Below are 5,407 nucleotides of genomic sequence, written 5' to 3'. Positions count from 1 at the left end.
CTGGCTCCATTTGAAGGAAGAGATGGGAAGGCACCAATGCAAGAATTCCTCCAACAACCTGAAAGGCAACATGACATCACCACAATCCAGGGATCCCGAAATAAGAAGAATTGCACACCCTACTCCAGAAGAATTAGAAGAAATCGACTCAAAAGTGAACTATATGAAAATAATAGAGGACCTTAAACAGGAGGTAAAAAACTGCCATAAACAATTAGAGATTACAAACAAAAAGATAGAGGAAATGAATTAATCGCTCAAAGACATGCAAGAAAACCAAGAGAAACAAGAAAAAGCAATCAAACAGGTTAGGGAAGCGGTTCAAGACTTGAAGAATGAAATGGAAGCAATGAAGAAAGCACAAACCGAGGGAAGAATGGAGATGAAAAATCTGGGTAAACGAACAGGAACTACAGAGACAAGTACTAACAACAGATTACAAGAGATAGAAGAAAGAATGTCAGACACTGAAGATACCATAGGGAAAATAAACACACTGATCAAAGAAAACAGCAAAACCAACAAATTCTCATCACAAAACATCAGGAAATCTGGGATACAATAAAAAGATCAAACCTAAGAATAATTGGAGTAGAAGAAGGACAAGAAGGGAAGCTCAACGGTCCAGAAAATATACTTAATAAAATTATAGAAGAAAACTTTCCCAACCTGAAGAAAGATGTACCTATGAAGGTTCAAGAAGCATACAGAACACCAAATAGGCTGGATCAAAAAAAAAAAATCCCCTCGCCATATACTAATCAAAACACAAAATATACAGAATAAAGAAAGAATATTAAGGGCCGCAAAGGAAAAAGGCCAAGTTACTAATAAAGGTAAACCTATCAGACTTTCACCTGACTTCTCTATGGAAACCATGAAAGCCAGAAGGTCCTGGATAGATGTACTGCAAAAACTAAGAGACCATGGATGCAAGACCAGACTACTATATCCAGCCAAGCTTTCATTCACTATAAATGGAAGAAACAAAATATTCCAGGATAAAAACAAATTTAAACAATACGTAGCCACAAATCCACCCTTACAGAAAATAACAGAAGGAAAATCACTAAACAAGGAGTCCAACAATGACCACAATAACTCAGACATCTAGAGACCCTTCACCAGTGCAACTCAAAGAAGGGAAACACACAAACCCTACTACTAAAAAAGTGACCGGAGTTAACAACCACTGGTCATTAATATCACTTAATATCAATGGGCTCAACTCACCTATAAAAAGGCACAGGCAAAGAGATTGGATACGAAAACAGGATCCAACATTCTGCTGTTTACAAGAAACACACCTCAACCACAAAGACAGGCACCTACTCAGAGTAAAGGGCTGGGAAAAGGCTTATCAAGCAAATGGACCTAAGAAACAAGCAGGTGTGGCCATACTAATTTCTAACAAAGTTGACTTCAAACTTAAATCAATCAGAAGAGATGGAGAGGGACATTTTATACTCATAACAGGAACAATTCATCAGGATGAAGTCTCAATCCTGAATATCTATGCCCCTAATATAAAAGCACTCACGTACGTAAAAGAAACATTACTAAAACTCAAGGCAGCCATCAAACCGCACACACTAATAGTAGGAGACTTCAACACTCCTCTCTCACCAATGGACAGGTAAATCAGACAGAAACCTAACAGAGAAATAAGAGAATTAATGGAGGTAATGAATCACATGGACTTAACAGACATCTATAGAACCTTCCACCCAAATAGGAAAGAATATACCTTCTTCTCTGCAGCTCATGGAACCTTCTCAAAAATCGACCACATAGTCGGTAACAAAGCAAACATCCACAGTTACAAAAAAATATTAATAACCACCTGTGTCTTATCAGATCACCATGGATTAAAGTAAGAATTCAACAACAATGCTACCCCCAAAAAGCCTACAAACTCATGGAAACTGAACAGTCAACTACTGAACCATACCTGGATTAAGGAAGAAATAAAGAAAGAAATTAAAGTCTTCCTTGAATTCAATGAAAATAAAGGGACAACATACTCGAACTTATGGGACACTATGAAAGCAGTGCTAAGAGGAAAGTTCATCGCACTAAGTGCCCACTTAAAGAAAACAGAGAAAGCTCACTTTGGAGACTTAACAGCCCACCTGAAAGCTCTAGAAAAAAAAGAAGCAGACTCACCTAGGAGGAGTAGAAGACTGGAAATAATCAAACTGAGGGCAAAAATCAACAAAATAGAAGCACAGAAAACAATCCAAAGAATCAATGAAACAAAAAGCTGGTTCCTGGTGAAAATCAGCAAGATTGATAAACCCCTATCCAAACTAATCAAACGAAAGAGAGAGAACACGCAAATTAATAAGATCAGAAATGAAAAGGGGGACATAACCACAGACACAGAGGAAATTCAGAGAGTCATTAGATCTTACTACAAAAGCCTGTATGCCACAAAACTGGAAAATGTAAAAGAAATGGACACTTTTTTAGATAAATACCATATACCAAAGTTACACCAGGACCAGGTGAACAATCTAAACAGACCTGTTGGTCGCAAAGAATTAGAAGCTCTTATCAAAAACCTCCCTACCAAAAAAAGACCAGGACCAGATGGTTTCAATGCAGAATTCTACCAGAACTTCCAAGAAGAGGTAATACCTATACTCCTTAATGTATTCCACAATATAGAAACAGAAGGGTCATTACCTAATTCCTTTTATGAAGCTACAGTTACTCTGATACCAAAACCACACAAAAACTCAACCAAGAAAGAGAATTACAGGCCAATCTCACTCATGAACATTGACGCAAAAATCCTCAACAAAATACTGGCAAACCGAATCCAAGAAGACATAAGAAAAATTATCCATTATAATCAAGTAGGCTTCATTCCTGAGATGCAGGGCTGGTTCAACATACGAAAATCTATCAATGTAATCCAGCATATAAAAAAGCTGAAAGAAGAAAACCATATGATCATTTCATTGGATGCTGAAAAAGCATTCGACAAAATTCAGCATCCATTTATGTTAAAAGTCTTGGAGAGATTAGGGATACAAGGGTAATACCTAAATATAATAAAAGCTATATACAGCAAGCCGACAGCTAACATCAAATTAAACAGAGAGAAACTCAAAGCCATCCCGCTTAACACAGGAACACGACAAGGCTGTCCACTCTCGCCATACCTCTTCAATATAGTGCTTGAAGTTCTAGCAATAGCAGTAAGACAACATAATGGGATCAAGGGGATTCGAATTGGAAAGGAAGAAGTTAAACTTTCGTTATTCGCAGATGATATGATAGTGTACTTAAGCGATCCCCAAAACTCCACCAAAGAACTTTTACAGCTGATAAACAGCTTTAGTAATGTGGCAGGATACAAGATCAACTCCAAAAAATCAGTCGCCCTCTTATACACAAAGGATATGGAAGCAGAGAGGGAAATCAGAGAAGCTTCACCATTCACGATAGCCACAAACAGCAAAAAATATCTTGGGGTGAATCTAACCAAGGAATTGAAAGATCTATTTGACAAGAACTTTAAGGCAATGAAGAAAGAAATTGAAGAGGGTACCAAAAAATGGATGGACCTCCCTTGCTCTTGGATTGGGAGGATCAACATAGTAAAAATGGCAATTCTTCCAAAGGCAATTTATAGATTCAATGCAATCCCCATCAAGATCCCATCAAAATTCTTCACAGATCTGGAGAGGACAATAATCAACTTTATATGGAAAAACAAAAAAAAAAACAGGATAGCCAAAACAATCCTTTACAATAAAGGATCTTCTGGAGGCATTACCATGCCTGACTTCAAACTCTATTACAGAGCTACAGTAATGAAAACAGTGTGGTACTGGCATAAAAACAGAGAATTCGACCAATGGAATCATATAGAAGACCCGGATTTTAACCCACAAACCTATGAACACCTCATTTTCGATAAAGGAGCTAAAAGTATACAATGGAAGAAAGAAAGCATCTTCAACAAATGGTGCTGGCACAACTGGATGTCAACCTGTAGAAGAATGAAAATAGACCCATATCTATCACCATGCACAAAACTCAAGTCCAAAGGGATTAAAGACCTCAATATCATCCTGAACACACTGAACCTGATAAAAGAGAAAGTGGAAAGTACCCTACCTCATATGGACACAGGAGATCGCTTCCTATGTATAACCCCAGCAGCACAGACATTAAGGGCAACATTGAATAAATGGGACCTACTAAAACTGAGAAGCTTCTGTAAAGCAAAGGACACTGTCACTAAGACACAAAGGCAACCTACTGACTGGGAGAAGATCTTCACCAACCCCGCAACAGACAAAGGTCTGATCTCCAAAATATATAGAGAACTCAAGAAACTGGACTTTAAAATGCTAATTAACCCAATTAAAAAATGGGGCACTGAACTGAACAGAGAATTCTCAACAGAAGAAGTTCAAATGGCCAAAGACACTTAAGGTCGTGCTCAACTTCCATAGCAATAAGGGAAATGCAAATCAAAACAACTTTGAGATATCGTCATATACCTGTCAGAATGGCTAAAGTCAAAAACACCAAGGATAGCCTTTGCTGGAGAGGCTGTGGAGGAAGGGGTACCCTCATCCATTGCTGGTGGGAATGCAATCTTGTGCAACCACTGTGGAAGTCAGTGTTTCGGTTTCTCAGGAAATTCGGGATCAACCGACCCCTGGACCCAGCAATACCACTCTTGGGAATATACCCAAGAGATGCTCTATCATATGACAAAAGCATTTGTTCAACTATGTTCATAGCAGTATTATTTGTAATAGCCAGAACCTGGAAACAACCTAGATGCCCTTCAATGGAAGAATGGATGAAGAAAGTATGGAATATATACACACTAGAGTACTACGCTGCGGTAAAAAACAATGACTTCTCGAATTTTGCATGCAAATGGATGGAAATAGAAAACACTATCCTGAGTGAGGTGTCCCAGAGACAAAAAGATGAACATGGGATGTACTCACTCATAATTGGTTTCTAGCCATAAATAAGGGTCACGGAGTCTATAATAGGTGAATCTAAAGAAGCTAAGTAAGATGGTGAACCCAAGGAAAAACATATAGTAATCCTCTTGGCTAAGGGAAATACACAAAATTGCCGGGGAGAAAATTGGGATCTTGGGGGTGGGGTGGGATGGGGGTAAGGGAAGACGGGGAGAGAAAAGTTAGAAGGGAAAGAGGGGGGGCCTTGGGGAAACAGGAGGATTTGGATAAAGGAAGGTTGGACAGGGCAGCACGGAACCACAATTCTTAGTTAAGGGAGCCACTTTAGGGTTGGCAAGAGACCTGACCCTAGAGGGGCTCCCAGGTGCCCAAGCTGAGGTCCCCATTTAGTTCCTTGGGCAGCTGAGTATAGGGAACCTGAAATGACCCTATCCTAGAGCAATAAT

The sequence above is a fragment of the Microtus oregoni genome, unplaced genomic scaffold (genome assembly GCF_018167655.1).
Source record: "Microtus oregoni isolate MIOR12 unplaced genomic scaffold, Mior012 000018F_ref0000195, whole genome shotgun sequence".
NCBI classification, from domain to species: domain Eukaryota; kingdom Metazoa; phylum Chordata; class Mammalia; order Rodentia; family Cricetidae; genus Microtus; species Microtus oregoni.
Note: the sequence above shows the minus strand (reverse complement) of the source record.